The sequence below is a fragment of the Ammospiza nelsoni genome, chromosome 1, assembly GCF_027579445.1.
Source record: "Ammospiza nelsoni isolate bAmmNel1 chromosome 1, bAmmNel1.pri, whole genome shotgun sequence".
Taxonomy (NCBI): Eukaryota; Metazoa; Chordata; class Aves; order Passeriformes; family Passerellidae; genus Ammospiza; species Ammospiza nelsoni.
Window position 1 is genome coordinate 11,345,474 of NC_080633.1, and position 21,169 is coordinate 11,366,642.

Consider the following 21,169-nt stretch of genomic DNA (forward strand, 5'->3'; position numbering starts at 1 on the left):
CTTTTCTGTGCCAGCAAGAGATGGAGCCACCTTCTAAAACCTGAATTTTTTCTTCTTTTTTTCTTGCTCAACTGCATCATCTTCCTTATGTCCATGCAGGTGTATGTTTGCAGTAGTATTTTTAATGATATGATTTATTTTGTCAAACTTGTGTTTTGTTTTTGGCAAACATTCTGGCAAGGTCTTAAAAAAGCAGATATAAACAGATCAGCTATGAACAGTGAATTAAAGGAAAGTTTAACAAGAGTCCATTAGAGCCATATCCCTGTGGAGATTAGCTGTGATCCACACAAAACCAGCAGTCACAAGAAAAATACAAGTATCAGCAGGCAAAATCCTGAAGTTTTGCTCTGCTGGAAGGAGAGACCAGCAGGTAGAGCTGCTTCTGGAGAATAAAGCAGTGAGGGACTTTGCAAGTTCTCTCTTTCCCTTTCCACCTCTTCACACCAGCTCTTCACTGTGCCAGGCTGTGTGGGAACCATGGGGACAGAAGGTGGAGATGAATTACAAGGGATTTGTAAAGAGAATTGCCAGGGTGAGGCACTGGACAGAAATCTTTTCTTGGAAAGATCTTGAGTGTCTGGTCAGGGTGGGCCTCCAAAAACTGAGAGAGAGGGGGAAGGAGGGAGCTGTGAAGGGCCTTTGCCATGAAAACAAGAATCTTGTTTTAAAACAAAACAAAACAAAACAAAACAAACCACCAAAAAACAACAAACAAAAACAAAACAGCACTTGATGTGCAGAGCTCTTCAAGAGATGTTTGATATGGTCAGAGGAGAATGTAATTTTCAGCTCTATCAACTGTGAGACTAAAGGAAAGGAGCTTGCAGAAAACTGGGATGTGACCAGAACCATCATTTTAGTTTGGCTGAAGAGAGAAAGGTTGTGATTCACTGATGGTGTAAAATAACATAAATAAAAAATGTTCAGGACTAAACCCTGAAATAAACACAACATCCAAGAGCAAGGCAGAACTTAGGGAAAAGCAGCTCTGCCCTGCTTCAGTATCAGGGGAGTGTTGAAGGAATTTGGGTGGAAGTAATAGGTTTGGAGAAAGGCAGCTTTGTACCTGAGCTCAGCTGGTGTTAGCAAAGAAACCAAGGACAGGGCCCTGTGGTGCTGCAGGAGTCCAGGCTCCAGCATTCCCCAGGAGCTCTGTGGGAGTGCCAGGCTGGGGCTGGTGGCACTGGGTGGCTGTGCAGGGGACTGGGACCCCAAAGAAGGGAACATTAGCTCCACCGTGAAATCACAGGAGAGGGTGAGAGGGTGTGAAGATGATGGGCTTCAGTCACTAAAGTGGGCAAAGGAGTTGAGAAGATGAAAAAACTAACATAAGTCAGTGTCTGTGAGATTAAAAAGAGGAGCAGGTAAGGTGACATCATGGTTTTGTCACTTTTCTTTTGGAGGAGCTGCTGAGATCCAGGGCAATGTGCAGGAACACTGAGTATTTCTTTGGAGGACCTGGTGAGCAGGAACACTGAGTGTTTGAGGACTTGGCTGAGGCTCTAGGAGCGAGTTCAGCTGGATCCTGACTGGTGTCACAGGCTGAGAAATCAAGTTCATCTGAGTTTTAAAAAAGATCTACTTCCTAAACCCCTAAAAGGTTAGCCTCATAGCTGAAGTTTAAGAAAGAATAATAAGAATAATATCATAGGAATAATATCCTCCTTACCAGAGAGCCTCAGTTTGTATTACTGAGTACAGGAGGCTTTGCCACAAGGTCAAGCATTCCTTCCAGAAACCTCTCTGTGCATGAGGCCTCCCCAGCAGGACAGTGTGCTAGCAGCAGTGCTGTGCATTGCCCTGAGTGCTCCAGGAACACTGTCTTTAGTATTACAGAAATATAGGCACCCTGTTTTTGGGCTCCTAAGTGTCCAAATGCACTCTGTTTTTTCCACACCCCATCCCTCCATGCCATGCTGTTGGCCCCCACAAGCCTGCAGCAGTCAGGTGTTTGTGAGAGCCTCATCTGCTTGTTTGGTATTTTCCCTTGAACCACCTACCCCTGGAACATCCCTTATTTCTGCTCTCCCACTAGAGAGCCACAACCCCTGGATGTCCCTTCCACTGTTCTCTCTACCTCCTGAAAAAGGGTTTTTCCTTGCCGTGTTCAGCATCTTCCTGTCTCAAAGTGACTTGAGGGGGGCAGAGAAAGGTAAAGCCAAATGCACAAACAAAGATTTTTCCTCATCAGGCTTTTTCCTAAGCAGCTTCTGTGATGCCACAACCAAGCTGCTCAGTCAATAGCCTTTTTATTTGTTTTCCCATAATGAAGGCCAAAGATTAATTTATCTGGACGTCCATTCCACCTTGCAACACAGCCTTGTGTTACACTTGATAACACGTAGAGCTATTTTAATGCAGCTTAATTTGATTGTGATCTTTAGTTAATATCCTTTTGATTTTTTCCTCTAACCTGTGTTCCTGAAATTTACAAGTATAAAATCGTAGGAGAAATGGTATCTGACTTCTGATCCACTTTGTTAATAAGCTGATTACAAGTATTTAAAGTTATCTCCTCTTCTCCAGATGCAACAGAACAAATGACCTCTAAACACCATTAGTCTTGCCAACAAGTTTCAGAGCTCTTGCTGGAAGTAAACAATGTCAAAATGCAGATGGAGACCTTGATCCTGCAAGCTGAACAATTGTGCAATTCCAGCTGAGCTTGAAGGAGCCCTATCAAGGCACAGATTTCCAGTCCTGCAGTTCCATCAAATGTGCAAGCTTTCACTTGGAGAAACTGCCAATAATGTGGGGAATTTGCAGGAAATATTTGATTTATGATTTCTCTGTGAGTACCATGGGTAGGTTGTTCCCTCTGGGGCTAGAGGCAGCACAGCCTAGTGCTCAGCCCAAGGATAACAAAGGTGCTGCTGCTGCCCATCCTTGCCTCTTCCCTCTGGTGTAGGGGGATACAGTATGGGTAAATGAAGGTGGTATAGAATGTAATCTTATCCCCCCAACAAGTTACAGCTGAACCAATTATTAAAGAGTAGGAGTAGGCCTGATGTTAACAGGCCACACCTGCAGCAAATGAGAACAGTGTTAAAATGAGTGGATTGGTGGGAACTGGAGTCAGATGGCCGCTGCAAGGACCAGGAAGAGCCAATGCTTAGAGGAGATGCCTATGAGAAACATTGAGGAGGTATGAAACTCTGGTGATATGGGATCCTTGCACTATAATGATAATAGACCTCTTGGTGTATAAGACAACACTCTGATCCCTCACACCTTTATCCTGATTTTTGATGTCCTGAGCTTTTGCACAGGATCAACCTCATTGTGTATTTGGGCGAGTCTGGTGAGCAGCAGCTCCCCATGCAGGCACTTTGCCTCTGTGGGAGCAGGGCTGTGCTTGTCTGCATTCCCATGGCAGGGAACAGTGGGATCTCTCCCAGAGGTGGCCTCCAGCAGTCAGTGCAAATGTGGTCAGCCCAGATCTGGGAATGTGGGACATGGAGACCTGGTTGGGATCCTGCTCTGAGGACCTCTGGGGTCACAGTTAGAAGATGAATGAGAATGTGGGGGTCTTAGCACCCAAATGCTGGGAGGGAAGGGACTTGTCCCTTGTTTTTCAGGTCCACATGTTATTGGTGAATTGCCAGACTTGCTGGTGAGCTCTGGCTATGAGGGAGCTGCAGGCACTGGGACAATATTATGTGGTTGCTGAGTGATTGTCCCTTGGAAATGTGGTAGGAATAACTCTTGTCCAAGGGCTTTCCACAGCAAATGTGCTCTGTGCCAAGAGTGCTGCTCCAGGGCTGCACCATTTTTCCCTGTAAGGGAGCTCATCTCTTCTTTGGGGCTGATTTTATACTGGTGTCCCTCTGTTAACAACAATGGCTTTGCATGAGGTATCTGAGAGCACAGACAGATTCTTTTTGGGAAGAAAAGAAATCTTTTCTGCTCCATTAGTAATGTCTCTGCATTACTAATGGACTTTCCTGCTTGTATGGTCCCAGGCCCTTTCAATGTAAAAATTCAGTAGTCAACATACATTTAAAGGACATTAAATAAGGACATCTCTGACACTGCCCCTAGAACTCCATAATTCAGCAAATAATATGCCAGAATGAATTCTTCATTTTTGTTATTTGTGTTCCATTTCTTTCCCATTTAACTGATTTTCAAAGTATTAATCAGCACCAAGCTCTAAAAACTTGTGGCAAGAATGAAAGAAATGTTCTGGCTGTTTAAGGACAACAGGTAAGTGCTGGATTTGTGCCAGAACATCAGTGGCTGTCAAACCATAACTCCTACCTATGTCAAAGACTTGCTGCTGGACCACTGGGTGGGCACATTTGGGACCAGCAGCTCCAGCCACCCTCCCACCCTTCCTGGAGCCTCTGTCTTAGGAGAACAATTTCAGTGTTCACAGGATAGGTGCTCTCACCTCACAGCTCTGCACGAGTCCTGCCCTATTGCTAATGCTCCTGCCTTTATTTTCCTCTTTTTCTGTCAGAAATTTGTGCATTTACCAAAAACTGTCCCAGAGTGAGCAGAGCTGCTGGCCCCAGGTGTTTCCCAGGGCAGAAGGTTTGGACACACGGGGATGTGTTGTTAGGAATAAATGCCAGCAGAGGGCACACCAAGATATGCAGACAGGAAAAAAAAAATAAAATTGGGTCTCCGTTTTGTCTGAGGAGTTAAGCGAAACTCTGCTGGTTCATAATTCATGTGCCTGTAGGACATTGTAAAGGAATATAATTGATCTTTTAGGGCAGTGCTGGTATTTTGCTTTGCAAAAGCAATCAGCAAAATATCTTAAAACATCTATGAATGTAATATGATTTCAGATGTGCTGATGGAAAGAAAAGAGGTTCCTTTCCTCTGGCTCACCCAGTCCCCTTCCATTAACCTTTCCCCCACCACATTTAGAGGCAACAATGTTTTGCTGTTTTAAAGCAAAATCAAAAGTGATTTTTAATAATTACATCTCTTTTATTTTTGCTGTTCTTTTAATTTCTTGTTTCTGTTGCATTTCAGGGCTAGATTTGTACTGCTTTGTGGTGGGCATTGTTTTCCAGCTGAGAGTGCTTGTCTGGGTGGGATTGTGCTATGGAAATCTCCCAAATGTGAATCCTCCTGGGGAACAGAACATCCTCAGGCCTCTGTCCAACAGCAGATACTAGCAGCTATCCAGCACCAATAAATGCAAAGGAAATATTGATGCCATCCATTGGAACTCTGCCTTAAGGACCCTGTGGAAAGTCACCCAAACTACCTGTTTTGTTTTGCCACCCAAAACTACCTGTTGTGGTTAAGGTTGACCAACATAGTTTGCGGATACATCAAGTAATTTCTGCCCTTGGAAAGTTGCACTGCTTTGAAGTAATGTGGTTTTTTTTAAGATTACTTTTTCAAAGTAATTAATCAGCTTTTGGTCCTTTTACCTAAGCAGCAAAAAGATTCCCAAATAAAAAAAGTTTGAAGTTAACCAAAACAATTTTTTTCAATTCAGTCAAATTTTTTTTTCCTTTTCAGAAAGGAAGTAACCTGACAGATCTATTTGGATAGTTTAAACTGCCTGTAAACGGAATGCATAGGTGAAAGGCATCATGCACTTTATGAGACGATTTATTCAGATACAACAATATTTCCAATACTGCTTTTGGTGTCTGATCAATCTTCCAATATTAGCCTTCTGCTGAATTACAAGAAGTACAGAAATGCTCAAAAATCTTGCTTTATTTGGCCAAAACATGTATAAACTCTGCTAGAGAGCTGGTGGAGCAATAAATAAACATGTTTAACACCTAAGGCACTGCTCCCCTCCGTGGACTCTAAGAGTTCATTAAACCTTGCCCTGTAAACTTATGGACCAATTTTGCCTCATGCTGTCTGCTCTGCCAAGTTCTTGCTCTGTAATTCCCTAAACAGGATAAACTCCTAAACATTCAGCCAGCAGCCAGAAGAGCAGCAGCTGTGTGTAACCAGCAGTCCCCACCACCTCCATCGCTGCTGTCCCTGCAGCCTGCTTCCATCCCTGCTTCCCAGCTTGTTTCCATCCCAGCTTTGTCCAACACCAGATGCTAGCAGCTATCCAGCACCAATAAACTGCAAAGGAAAAACTGATGCCATCCTCTCAGGACCTGTCAGCTTGCTTCCATCCTCCCTGCTTTCCAGCTTCCTTCCATCCCTGTTTTCCAGCCTTCTTCCATCCCTGCTTTCCATGATCCCTGCTGTGACCGTGCTCACAGGGGTCTCAGGTTGAGGGAAGAGATGAGGATCTGACTCCATGTTTCAGAAGGCTTGATTTATTATTTTATGATATATATTACATTAAAACTGTACTAAAAGAACAGAACAAAGGATTTCATCTAGCTAAGAATAGAATAGCAAGGAATGATAACAAAGGTTTGTGGCTCGGACTCTCTGTCCAAGCCAGCTCACTGTGATTGGTCATTAATTAGAAACAATCAACATGGACCAATCACAGATGCACCTGTTGCATTCCACAGCAGCAGATAATCAATGTTTACATTTTGTTTCTGAGGCCTCTCAGGAGGAGAAATCCTAAGTAAAGGATTTTTCATAAAAGATGTCTGTGACACCCTGCCATCCCTGGAGCAGGGGGGGAGCAGCCTGTGCTCTGCCTGAGCTTTCTCCCTGTGTGCCCCAGGCCATCCCTGCTGCTCTGCCCTGGCTCTGGGCGCCTGGAATCCTGCTTGGAACGAGGGGCTGTGCCCGTGCTGTGCTGACAGGAAATTCCTCTCAGCTCTCTCCCTCCAAAAGGAGGTGTGGTAGCAATAGGTGCCTTCACCCAGCTTACACCACACGTGGGGCTTGTGGATGGCAAATGCCACAGGGCATAAATTCCCACATATGCTCCAGAGATATGTATTTGAAGTTGGAATGTTGTTCCTAACCAGTGAGGAAGGGAGGGCTTTATGAGACATTTGCAAAGTAACAAGGTTTAATTAAAAAGCATGTTGTATTCTTATGTCTCTCCCCATTATAGCCAAAAAAAAAAAAAAAAGTGGCAATTCTGAATGGTAGGAGGCTACTGTGGTTTTTCCAGCATAAGAGAAAGGTTAAAGAAGCAAAGTATCAATCTATAATTGTTGTCCCCCTTCTTTTTTTTTTTCTTTTCATCCTTCATGTACTTCTCTGTGAGCTGGATCTGTGTTTATCACAACTTAGTCCCAGACTAAGGGGAAGCCACTGCATGCTATTAACCCAAGATATCCCGTATTCTTTACAGATCTCTGAAAACAGACCTTAGAAAACTTGGAAGACAATTATTAGGCCTATTTTATGCACCTGTGGCTGGCAAATCATGCAAGATCCTAGAAAGAGAAAAATATAAGTTAGTAGTTCATAAGCAGACACTTGTGTGACCTTCTGAGGGCTGAAAAGCCATTTACAAGTCCAGTGGCTGGTTCCCAAGGGAGAGGCATGAGGGACTGTTCTGAATGTTGCCTGCATTCCTGCCTGCCCTGGACACCAGGTGAGTGAGGGTTTAAATGGAGACTCAGCTTGTGCTAGGACAGGCCTGAGCTGCGCAGGACCCAGCCATTCCCCTCTCAGGTTTCAGGCAGAGAAAAGGGGATGGGAAATTCTTTGTGCTGAGGGTGGGCAATAATTTGATGCTTTGTTTTTACAAGGATAATGCTGTTTGGAACAGTCCCACTTTGCTGCTGGCTGCAGGCAGGTGGGAACCACATGGTGCTGTCAGGGGCTGGGGAGGGTGGCCAGAGGCACGGGCTGTGTGTCCTTCCTTGGCTGTGTGTCCTTCCTTGGCTGTGTGTCCTTCCTTGGCTGTGTGTCCTTCCTTGGCTGTGTGTCCTTCCTTGGCTGCCCATCTCCAAATCCTTTCTGATCATTGGTCTGTCATAAAAAAGCGGCTGCACCTCTTGTGCTCCCTCTGCTGTGTTTGCAAACGTGGGGCTCTCTGGAGCCCTTCTGGCGGCTGTGTGAGAGGGGAGCAGCCTGGTCCTGCCACCCCCTGCCTGATCAGAGATGGGTGGGTTTGGTGCCAAGAGCTGAATTAAGGTTATTTGGGATTTGAAGGCTTCCTATTGCTACCAACACCAGGCTTCAGGTGTAATGTCAGTAACAAAAGCTGAACAAAATGTAGAAATATTTGTGTTTGTCACTAGGTGGGAATGGAGCACCTGACTGTGCTCTGGATATTGTGTGCTGTTCAGAATATTGCAGTAGTTACTTTTGAGCTGACACACATTTTCAGTAAATTTCAAATAGCTAGAATAAATATATAGAGAGTTCTAGTAAATGGTTAATACAAACGACATGCTCCTACAGAGAAAGAATGATAACAAGTGCAGTAATTATGACTGACAAACTGCATGGGCACAGTAGAATTGCAGTCATGAATTTTGCTTTTGATTGATACCAAGAACACACAGCTGTTAGAAATTAATAGTAATAGCACTGAAATATGCATCATCCCAAGCAGTAATGTAACTTTGTGTACTTGTGTGGCAAATTTAAGTGTCTATCTTGAAGTATGTAATTATTAAAGAAGTATAAACTTCCGTCTGCAGAGATTAAGCATGAATATTTCGTATATTTTGAAAAAGTGTGCAGCATTTTTTTTTCAAACTGGACACCTTCTGTAGTTATATTAATACATATAAACAAATTATTTTTTCAAATCACTTCTCCAAAGTGTCCTTTCCCCAGGTTTTGAGTTTCAGAACTTCTGGTGCAGCATCTCATACTCACAGTGATAACATGATGGCAAGGAGACACTCTCAGAGCCCAGAGCTGGACCAAGATGAAGGTCACACCATGGCTTTTCCCTGTCCAGGAGCTGGTGCAGGGCCAGCACAGCTCTGCCCAGCCCATGGCCTGTCAGGGTGATAGCTCTGCCTCAGCTTCCCTTGTTCTCCATCTCAAGCCCGTGGTCCCACGGGGAAAGGTTTAGACCACTGCTCCTGGGAGCTTTCTCTGGACAGGCAGCCTGTGTTCTGTCCCTAAATATTTCTGGTTTTGTTTCTTCTCCACTCCTGCCTTGATTGAAGTGGCTGTTCCCTTCTTTCTCAGTCCTTCTCAGCCCAAGCCCCACAATTTCCACGGGAGGTTTCTATCCCAGGGTCAATGGGCAGGTGGTGTGATTTGTTGGCCCAGCACATTTTGGAACTGATTTTGTACCATGTCTTTGTTTTCAAGGCTATTTTGGAGAAGTTGCTGCTGCTAATTGATCTTGTGGAGGGCCAAGCTCACTCTTGTTCCGTAATGGTCAATAGCATTTGATCAATTTTGTACTGACTAGTGTTGGTCACTCCTGGCTTAAAAAAGGTAACTTCTGTCTGAATCTCTAATGTGTTGGGGCTGTAAAATCTCTTTTAGCACATTAGCACTGTTTTGTAGTGTGATGTTTGGTGGATGAATGTGTGTGTTGTCTGTAACCTATTTTCTCCAAGCTCAGCCCAGAAAAGCAGAGTGTTCTAGTCTCCCTGGGAATATTGCAGTATACCTTAATTTTCAGTCGTAACCACATTTAGACATAGTGCTGCTGTTTTAAATTGGGGTAATGAAATCTTCACAAGTGGTTTGGACAAACACAACGTAAGCAATAACAGAAGCTTTAATAAAATGAGAGGATTTCCAGGGAATACCTTCATTTCTTCCATCTTCCAATTTAATTCTTTTTGAGAATAATCAGACCATAACATAAGACTAAATTCAAGAGATGAAGTTCAGCTGGAGAGGAAATAATGTCCATAAAATGTTTTCAAAGGTTGTTCATTTGTTTGAAATGAGTTCTGTGAGTCAGATTGATGTGCCTTAAATACTTTATAAGCAAAAATACGTTGCACTTGAAGTACAGTTTCACCTGGGGGATATCAGGGCATTTTACAGGAAGGGGGAAGAATATCTGATGTTACTGCCTGTTGCCAGCTAAGAGCAGATGGCTGAGTCTTTCAAGGCAGCTCCTCCAGCCGTGATTCCAGTGGGGATGAATTTGGGATGCCCATCCCATGAGCTGGTGTATGCACCCGATGGACACATCTGCCTTCCTTGTCCTCCTCCCCCCTGTGAGCTCTCACTGCAGCTTGGATCCATGGCAAGGGAAAAGTACAAAGGTTTTGTGGGGTGTTTTAGGGCATTTGGCTGGAGAATCAGAGGTGCTGTGTCAAAATCACAACTGGCTTATTAAGGAAGTCTCAGTCAGAGTGAGCTCCAGTTCAGATGATCCAAGTAACCTCCATGCAGGTCCAGAAAAATTCAAGAAGTCTCCTTTCCTACACTAGGGCATGGTGAATGAATGGCAAGTGCTTGGCACAACCAGGGCCACACTGCTGTCAAAGCTCTGCTCTGAAGGCATGTGGTCCTGACCTGCCTTGGTCTCTGGTCATGGTAACCCAGGTGAGAGACACAAAGGCATGTCTGTGTCACATCTGTTCAGCAGAGTGGGTGTGTGTAGCCATGATGTTTTCTGAAAAATTCTTTCCTTAGGATTGTTTCCTCCTGAGAAGCCGAGAGGCCTCAGGAACAAAATGTAAACATTGATTATCTGCTGCTGTGGAATGCAACAGGTGAATCTGTGATTGGTCTCATGTGGTTGTTTCTAATTAATGGTCAATCACAGCCCAGCTGGCTCAGACTCTCTGTGCAAGACACAAGATTTTGTTATAATTTCCTTTTCTAGTCTTAGCTAGCCTTCTGATGAAATCCTTTCTTCTATTCTTTTAGTATAGTTTTAATATAATATATATCATAAAATAATAAATCAAGCCTTCTGAAACATGGAGTCAGATCCTCGTCTCTTCCCTCATCCTCAGACCCCTGTGAACACGGTCACAGCTGTGTGGTGTGACACCAGCAAAAACCCCCAAAGATGCAGTGATAACAACTTGGCCCATGGAGAACAAGTACAGAGAAAAGAAATCCACTTTTCTCCTGCTGCTGGGGAATCTTGAGCATCAGTGGCACATGAGGGAGTGATGGCTGGGGAGGGACTGGGGGCATTGTGCACCACCTGTTAGTGTGGGCAAGAACTGAGGATTATTCCATATTTCCTTCTGGCCATAGGCCCACAGGGTGCTGACAGTTCTGCCTGGCTGAATGGCCAGTTTTGGGTCAGGCCCCAGAGAGGACATTGCACTCCCAGGTGGGAGGTGAATCCCTCAGCTGGATGTCTGGGTACCCCACAGTTTCTTCTGGCCACTTTAGGCAGAGGCTTAACAAAGGGAAGTCAGAGATGATGATTCTGTGAGCTTCATAAGTACCTTTTGTGTTTCATTTGACAGTGGGGCAATTAACACAGGGCTCATTACACAGGATTTTGATAATTTCTCTGCTTATTCATCATAGTATTTTCTCTGAGAATAGCAGTGACTGTGATTAAGTGCAGTTTGTTTGAGATTTCGATCACCTTTTTGGGGTCAAATTGTATTACAGCTTTCAATCCTAGAGGTATTTATGGCAGATCTGCATAGAGCCCTGCACATAAACTCTGCTCTTCAGCTTCTGGCTGAGGTTATTTTCTGTTTCCAGCACAGACCAGTAGCTCCACTTGAAAAAACCTCAAAGCTGCAGCCTCAAGGTCAAGCAAGGTCTAAAAAACATTATGAGAACCACAAAACAAATCACAGTAAGCCCAAGGGGATACCTGCATTGGTCGTGGATCCTTAAAATCAATGTAAAAACATTATAAGATGTCATTATTAGGCTAAGACACTTCTAATTGTCCCAGTGATTGTTAATTGACAGCAGAATGTGGATGCCCATAGAGAAGAGTGTAGGAACAGAACAAAGAGGAGGTCATGTCGCTCAGCTCTACCATCCCAGGCTCCAGCTGCAAAACCTTCCTGAGATGTTTACAAAATCATAATATTTCACAGATTAGATAAAATACTCCTACAGTAACTTGTTCAATACTTGGATCATGAGGGGAAGATATGAGGGATATGGCATGGATAGTTAAAAAATAAAAAAAAAAAAAGAAAAAAATCCCAAAGTCAAAGCCATCAAAATGCAGGCAGGCCAAAACAGAAAAGAAGGACTTACAAACATGCTGGAATGGAGATACCATCGAAGGAATTGCAAATGGAGGAGAAAAAAAAAAAAAAAGTGGAAATGTGGGACATTAAGTGACTCTAAGAATATGGACCAGGATTGTATCAGGAGCAGTGGAAAGGACCAAAAGATGCAAAAACGAAGCTCACAGATGTTGCAAAAGCAGGGGAAAAAGTCAAGGAGGAAGACACAGCTTGGAGGGGATGATATGAGTGATGTGGCATGGGGAATTTAAAAAAAAATTAAAAAATTTTTCCAGTTTACATCAATAAAAAAGCAGGCCCTATGCCATCATGTGCAGGCACATGAAGCAAAGCTTGCCAAAATTGATTCCCGCCGAAGGGCAAAACAGAAAAGAAGGACTTACAAACATGCTGGAATGGAGATACCATCAAAGGAATTGCAAATGAAGGAGAAAAAAAAAAAAGTGGAAAATTGGTAGATTAAGTGACTCTAAGGAAATGGACCGGGATTGTATCAGGAGCAGTGGAAAGGACCAAAAGATGCAAAAACGAAGCTCGCAGATGTTGCAAAAGCAGGGGAAAAGGCCAAGGAGGAACCCACAACTTGGAGAGGGAGATATGAAGGACATGGCATGGATAGTGTAATAACAAAAAAAAGAGAGAAAAAAATCTCTCCCAAAGTCAAAGGCATCGAAAGGCATGGCATGCCATCAAGTGCAGGGACATGCACCAAAGATTCCTCTATTGGTGCCCATTGAAATCACAAGATTCCTTTTTCAATTGCATTTCATTTGATCCTATCTCCTTTCCTGTGTGTTTGTCAGCCTTTCTTTTGCAGTTTGCAAGATTCGTTTTCCCTTCCTGAAAGGAAATGAAATTTCGCATGTTTTGGTCTTTTGCAATCTCATTTCCTTTTGGGAAGGGAAAAGGAATCTTGCTAACCCCAAAAGAACGGCTTATAAACACTTTGGAAAGGAGATAGGGTCAAATGAAATGCAATCGAAACAACCAGAAAATTGGGAGTTTTAATGTCTTCAATAAATGGTCAGTTAGGAAATGAGCTGCATTGCAGAGGACCAAAACATGCTAAAACTAAGGTCCGAGATGTTGCAAAAGCAGGGGGAAATGTCAAGAAGGAATACAAAACTTGGAGGCGAAGATATGAGGTACATGGCATGGATCCTTTAAAACAAAAAAAAAGAAAATACCTTTCCCTTGTCAAATCCATCAAATGGCATGGTGTGCGTGTCTCTCTCACTTTTGTCCTTCATAGTATATTGTTTTGAATGAAGAGTGAATTGTTTTATGTTGAACATGAGCTGTGGTGTTACTGTATAGGTTTTCCATTCCTAGCTGCCTGATTATCAGTAGAACTAAAACCAACAGAAGTTTGTTAGTTAAATCCCATGTGTTTACTTATGAGTGAAATTTTCATTGTAAAAGTAGTTCTTTTGCCTTACTTAGAAAATGGAATAGAGGAAGAGTGGAGACAGAGGGTTATGGTCCTGGGATCATATGTATTCATAGAATCACTAAAGCTGGAAATGACGTTTTAGATCACTTAATCCATTAACGCAGCACTGTCAAATCCACCACTAAACCATGTCCCCTGGTGTCACATCTTTGTGTCTTCTAAATATCTGCAGAAATGGTAACTTCATCGCTTTCCTGAGCAGCCTTTTCCAGTGCTTGACAACATTTTTCATGAAGAATTTTTTTCCTTATTTCTGATCTTAGAGCAACTTTAAACTATTTTCTCCTGTCCAATCACTTGTTACCTTTGAGAAGAAGACAACATCCACCTGGCTTCAGCCTCCTTTCCAGAAGTTGTAAAGAGCAATAAGATACCCCCAAGCTTTCTTTTGTCCAGGCTAAAGAACCTCAGCTCCCTTAGCTTCTCCTCATAAGCCTTATGCTCCAGACCCTTCCTCAGCTCCCTTGACCTTCTCTGGACATCTTTCAGCACTTCAATGTCTTTCTTGTCGTCAGGGCCCCAAGACTTAACACAGCTGTGTTAAGGAGTCATCCACAGTTCTTTGTGAGGCCAGGAGAGGGTTATCAATCAATTCCACAAGGAAAAATATGATGTTCTGCCCACAGTCCCAGCCTGCAGGCTGGAAGATGTGGGGCCCATTTCCATCACGGTTACTGGGTGGGATTGGTGTGGATCACTGCCCTGGCTGTCCTGGGGCTGCTGTTTGCCTTTGTCCCCATCCCCCATCAGTTTCCATTTGACTCCACAATCTCAGTGTTCAGAAGCTAGACCTACTCTGCTGGGAATTTTGGACATGGAGACATAGGTTGCCTTTGTTCAAAATGTGCCTAAGGAATACTCTAAGCACAACAAAGAGGGACACACCCAGTAGAGAAAAGGACATTTTTTGGGCTTTAATTTATGGGCAATTAGCTCCCCTGGGCCTCAATTTCCTGTGCCTATAAAATCCCCTCACTATGATGTCAATGGATGCTGTTACAAACCCACTGCCAATTGTCATGCACCACACAGGGCTGTGACTCTGCAAAGGGTGGTTTTGAAAATCTGAAAAGGGAAATTGCATAGGAAATTTGTAAATACTTCTCTGTTGGAAAGCTGGCTTTTAAGATATAGGTACTCTGTAGGATTTTAAAATCTGAGGAAATGCAAAGACTTTTATTTTCAAGTGGCAGGATAATATCAGACACAAAATATCGTGTTCATTAAAATATGGGGAAGGAAATTTTGAAAGCATTTTCAACAGCCAACAGCTTTGACCAAAAATCAGTCTTGGGTTCCTAAGTCACTTAATCTTTACCTCTATTTCAAAGTATTGACAGGAGTTATTGTGTAGCTGAAGGTCTGCACTGAAGAGATATGGGTCATTCCTGCTAAAATCCATGCAATTATTGAAGTTTGCAAACATTCAGAATAAATTAAATGAATAACTGCTGAATATTCACACACAGAATCCTTTATTTTTTAGGAAACTTGAAATGCATTTTGTCCACTTTTTAATGACAATGTTAACAAATCAGGTTTCCCATTATTTGATTAACATGGGCACTAATATATTCTGCCTGTGAAGCTGATGCAAAGAGGAATGCTGAGCCCAGGAAGAAGCAAAGGTTTAATTTCCTCTTCCTGCTCAGCACCAAGCTGATACAAAGGCCTCTCAGTGAGAAAAATAATTGTGCTTAGGGCTTGGCATATGGAAGCACAGGGTGTGGAGTGTGCAAACATCCCAGCTGGTGGGAGATGTTAATGCCTGGAGAGGATCCAGCTTTCCAGCTTTGTCCCTGCTGAGAGCAGCCACCACCCTGCCTGCAGAGCTTTGCTTCACCCCCTCCTGCACCTGGCAGAGCCACAGGAACAGCTCCAAGCCCACTCTGGAATGCTGCTCCTGGACCAGCTCTGCCCTGGGGTGGCACCGTCTCCTCAGCCCCAAGGAACAGGAGCAGGATCCCAAGGGACAACCAGGGATGTTCAACAGCCCAGGCAGGGTGCTAAAAGGATTCCCTCTGCTCTAGGGCAGACCTCTGCTTGTGTCTCCCTTTGTGAGCTCTGCCCTGGTGATATTTGGTCTCCTGAGCCAGGTCTTATAAACTCTTGGAGATCTGTATCACACCCAAGATAGCTCAGCTGCCTTAGAAGGCATAAAATCATCCGGATGGCTCCTGTGGTAGCATTGGGAACAGAAAAGTTTTAATAGAAGGCAAAATAACAAAACTCTTTACAGAGAAAACCCGAGCCAGGTGCAAGAGGTTCTTGCTCCTGGTAAAACATCCCCAAAAAAGGGATTAGTTTTTTTTGTTTTCTTCTTTTTCTAGTGAATTCCTTAGGCAGGACTTTTTGGCTCCTGTCCAATTGTCTGTCCTTAAGTTTGAGGTGAGGTCCCCAAGGTCCCATGAGGTGTGTTTTGTGACAGTGGTCACAGGGGTTCTTGGATGAGGGAAGAGACAAAAATGTTGACTCCATGTTTCAGAAGGCTTGATTTATTATTTTGTGATATATATGTATTACATTATAACTATACTAAAAAGAAATAGAAGGAAAAGATTCATCTCAGAAAGCTAGCAAAGAATAGAATAGAAAAGAATGATAACAAAAGGCAGCTCTCTCAGACTCTGAGATAGCTTGGCCTTGATTGGCCATTAATTATAAACATCCAAGATGGGCCAATCAAAACCTGTTGCATTCCACAGCAGCAGATAACCATTGTTTACATTTTGTTTCTGAGGCCTCAGCTTCTCAGAAGGAAAAAAAATCCTAAGAAAGGATTTTCACAAAAAGATGTCTACGACAGTCTTTTTACCTAATTGAGGAAAGAAACTTCCTGGCTTTTTCCTTTTTAAGGAGACAAAAGACAGTTCGGTCACTCCATCAAAAGGGGGCACATTCCTACACCCTGGACCTGTGTGTGTGGTGTGGATACTCCTGGGAGTACTGAGATTCTGATGAACCAGCAGTTTCTAATTTGAAAAAATATTTGTTTCAGTAAATGTTTCCTGGCTGGTGCTGGAGTATTTCTGTCTGTGCTAACAGTATCGTATTGCTGGGAGGGAAAGCTCATTCCACCTAATTGTGCTAAGCGTGTGGTGATGGAGATGGGAACCTAATTATCTTCATCAAATTGATTTCATTTTGGTTACCACATGGCTATTAGAGGAATGACAATAAATTTTGGTCTCTTTGATCAGGACTGGAGTTTAACCAACATTTCTAAAGTCATTAATGTGTTATGCCTCCCCCAGGCTAATGATTTGATTACCATGTAAATGTACTGAAGCCAAACACTTCAGCTATACATTATGGATAATGGATAGAAAGTTTTGAGAAAATACATGTTGTACTAAATACACTGGAAACATAGAGGATGTCAGAGAGCTACTGGCAGGCAGGGAGAGACAGAGGATCAATCTTCTGTGGTTGTAGAATCATAGAAGATCTCCAGTTGGAATGGTCCCATAAGGATCATGAAGTCCAGCTCCTGCTTCTTGCAGGGCGACCTAAAACTAAACCATATGAGTGAGAACATCATCCAAAATATTGATGAAAAACTGCACAGGTGCCTCTTTGGAACTTTTCTCGTGACTAAATCCTTGCACTGTTGGTCCCTCTGTGAGATCAGAGCAAGCTGTCTCAGCCCTCAGGCCCACAGGGGTGCTGTTAGCAGAGGTAGGAGCAAAGCACAACCAGAAGCTTTATTTTAGCTCAGTCCTGAGCCTGGAAGTGTTGAGGAGCCATTGAGAGTCAAGTCCAGCTCCCACCACCTTGGATGCTTCCCCATGGCTTGCCTGTGTGAGGGGAATGAAGTGCTGAGCTGCCACTGGGCAGAAACTGGAACATTCCTGTCTTAGTTTTGTTCTCATGAACCTACATGTAGTTATAGAGTGCCAAGAAATTCTGTGGGATTTTATCTTTGTGGGGTTTAGTCTTTTTTTCTGATATGCCAAAAAATATGGGTTATATCATGATATGTTAATATTTGTGCCTATTATAAGATATGTATATGTATCATATGTTGATAATATGATTGTTACTAGTGTGCTGTAGCTATCACATAACATAGACAAATTAATAGATCTTACAGTTAAATATTCCACAATGTATTTTAATATGTTTTATCTTAAACCCTTTCTGGCTTGCTGCCATCCTTTTTTTTCTTTCCCAGGTCAATTTCTATTGAAAGGAAGTATTTAGTTCTTTAGGTCAGGGAACTGAGACCAGCAGTTTGAATGATCCAATGTTATCTTGCCACCAGGCTGACTCAGACCTTGTGCTCCTCATAGGATTATGTCTAACAGTGCTGCAAACCCAGGATTCCTCAGCCTTCCCAGGCAATTGTTTCCTCAGGGCATTAAAGGAATGATGGTGCTTGAGCTGATCCAGAGCATTGCTCACCATCTGTGGCTCACCAGGGCAGAGCCTTTCCCCTCACCAGGTTCCACACTGGAGGTTCAGGAAGGTTTATGGAGGAGAAGGTGTTTGCCCCAAGGGTGCACGGCCTGTCAGGCACTTCTCACCTGCAGGGCTTTTCTGTGACCACCTTGGCACTCTGTGCCTCAGTTTCCCATCAGGAAGGCACCAACATCTGTACTATTCATAGTACAGTACAATATGATGTAGTACATCCTCTGGTAAGGACAGTGGGTGTACTACAGCTAAAATGGGCCTGTTTGGAACAACAAACGTGTGTTATTCCTGTGTTATTTGTAAGTGCTTTTCAGTTCTGTGTGTTCACAGGCAGGCTCAGATGGATGGCCTGAGTGCAGACAGGAGGGGAAGGGGACGTGTGTTTGCAGTGTCACCATCACTGCATAGAGTGGTGCCTTCACCTGCCTTCCTTCCTTTCAGCCCCCTCCACCCTGTTGTCTACTCTGAAGGCCTATCCCAGGATAAAACACAAACAAAAGGGCACCAGGTGTTCAGCAGGATCAACTTTCCTGCTCTGCATCCCTGGGCACCTGTCTGGACTCCAGTGTCAGGGATTTGGGGGCATATACATTTTCCAGAGGCAATCCTGGCTTTAATGGAAGTAAAACTACTGCTTGAACATCAGGACATGCAGACTCATATCCCCTTTTCTGGGACAGCAGTCACTGACCAGCTGACAGGCCTCTGAGCACCCATGTCCTATTCAGCACACAGAATGGAGCACTTCAGAAAAAGTACACAAATATAGGTATAGAAATATGCACAGATAAGCTTATATTCATGCCAAAGGTACCAGCCCATGGGCAGCAAAAGCTCCTTGGAGACAATGAGGCTTTTCCCTTTGGAAAGAAAACCAGAGGCCAGCCCTGCCAAGCTGGAGGCAGCTGCTTTGTTAGCTCACTTTTCCTGGGCAGCTCCTGCCATTTCCCCAGCTCAGGCTGCTGCCGCCAATGCTTGGGGAGAAGGATGTGAATGACTGAAGAGCTCTAGTCTGTTAATTTATATTATTAATATAAATTAATGCAGTTTTCTTTTCCCTGGCTTGCATTAAAGGCCACTATGACTCATAAGCATGATCTATCCTGTCACTGGTGGCAAACACCCTTTAATCAGCTCTGGTGAAGGCTCCCCTTGCACGGCGAGGAGCTGGGTGAGGGCAGAGGACCCTGCACAGCTCTACAGCAGCTGCAGGCATGAGACAGCAGAATGTGGCAACCCAAGTAATTTCCACACCCAGCACCTCTGCAGCAACCTGTGCCTGGGTGGCTTAGACCCCTCTAGCAGTAAAAAAGTCAGGTTAGGGGGTAGGAAGTGTCAAACTATGCAACCAGTAATAAGAGTATTCAATAACAGCTGAATTATTGCAAACCTCCCTGTAAAAGGTGCAGGGAAATGCTCTGTTTAAGGTGTATTTTTAGCTTGGTTAAATGTTTCTCCATGTGTTGTTGTACATTTATCTATATCAGCAGCAGGCACTTGGCAGTGCTAGCAGGGAACACAAAAATGCCTGACCTCAGTGGCACCACGGCTCTGGAAGCAGTTGATTTGGGACATCATTGTGCCTCTTTCTGCCAGGTAAATTTTTAATGAGAGTTGGCAAGGAGAAAGACTCAGCAGCGAAAAACTGAGCATGTTTATGGAAAATTAAGTTGATTTTATGGACCTGGTCTGGGACAGAGCTGCTGCACTGCTCTGATGGGGGGAACCACTCTGAATTTTCCTTTCTGTCTTCCCAGGAAACTTTGTCTAATCTTACCTGCAGTGACTGAATAGAGCTTTTTTTCCCCATGAAAATTGTGGGAAGAATGACAAAGGAGGGGAGAAATTAGCAGCAGGACTATAATCTGGCACTCCCTGGCCAATCCCATAACCACTAAAATGCTTCAGCAGTTTAATGTCATTTCACAAGGTAATCTTCAGGGCAGCCTTGTCTGGGGACACTCTCAGGCTGATTCGGTGCCCAGTGGTGCAAATCATTGAGCTGCTCTGTGAAAGCACAAGAGAGGGAGTGATGAAATATTTTCATGTACCTTTATCCTGTGACCTTAACCCCCAAGTCCCTTCATAAACTGAATACTGCTCAGTTGCAGCCCTCTAAGTCCTTTGAAATCCTTTGCATTTAGCTGGCAGATGATCAATCCCATAGTGTAGTGAGCCAAAATAGGTTTTTTTTGCATTTCACTGATATTTTTGGGATAGAGTTATCTCCACATCTCTCCTTGAGTGAGAAAGGGTTATTTTCAGAATGATTCAGTCTCCACTTTTGCCACAGTTCTTCAAGAGAGACCAGCAGGTGATGAGACAAATAGATGTACAATTTAGCTACTTCTGATCTCTGCCTCACCCCTTAAGTAACTGCAAAAGAAGATAAAAGAATATTTTAGGAAAGCTGCACACAGAAAACAGAGCTGAACTTGTACAGCAAATGTTCTAAATAATGAGAAAGGTTATTCAAGTGTATTTTCCCTTGTTAGAGGGTCAAAGAGGTACTGGGTCAGATGAAAAAAATCTGTCTGGGAAATGCCACCACAAGGAAACTCTACTGCAAAGGCTCAGATGGCAGTGATGTATGGTTTTGGTTTTCCAGTGTGTATGGAAGTGTCAGGGCTAGGAACGAAGATTTGGCACAAAAAAAAATTCACATGGCCTTAATACTCTTAGTTCTCAGGTTGAAACATGAATTTGTTATTTACTTACCTCTTGTTGCCAGTAAGGACCCTGTCATGTTTTCAATGGCAGCAAAGTTATGTTAAGAATAAACTCCTTCACCAAACCTCCAAATAGGTGCAGTATATGTTAATTTAGTCAGGCACTAAAACTTATGGTTGGAACAGCTTTTTTCCAGAATTTGAAAATGTTCACATTAATACTAAAAATAGGTCAGTCTGTTGCATATACATATATATATATATATATGTGTGTGTGTGTGTGTGTGTGTGTGTGTGGCATTCACATTCTCTGAAAAAGATCCCTTCACCTGGGATTTTTCTCCTGGGAAGCTGAGGAGCCTCAGAGAAAAGGAAAACAGTTCTTATCTCATTTGCTTCTCCTGTATTGTGCTCATCTGGAATGTGTTTGGAGATTGTTTACCCACAGGTGATTGTTTCATTGGATTCTGGTGTGAGTTGTTTTTACTCTCTAGCCAATTGGGGCCAGGCCAAGTCAGGACTCTGGAAAGAGTAAGGAGTTTTCATTATTATCTTTTTAGCATTCAGTAAATATCTTTTCTGTATTCTTTAGTATAGTTTAGTATAGTATTCTTTAATATAATATAGTCTCATAAAGTAATAAATTAGCCTACTGA

At 43.3% G+C, this 21,169-nt stretch overlaps 1 long non-coding RNA gene across 1 annotated transcript; it reads left to right on the forward strand.

The window, feature by feature from the left end:
* Positions 1-3,081: 3,081 nt before the first annotated feature.
* On the forward strand, positions 3,082-5,763 carry LOC132082576 (uncharacterized). Its single transcript, XR_009419824.1, has 2 exons — positions 3,082-3,148; positions 4,990-5,763. It is a non-coding gene; the product is annotated as an uncharacterized LOC132082576 (long non-coding RNA).
* Positions 5,764-21,169: the final 15,406 nt, after the last annotated feature.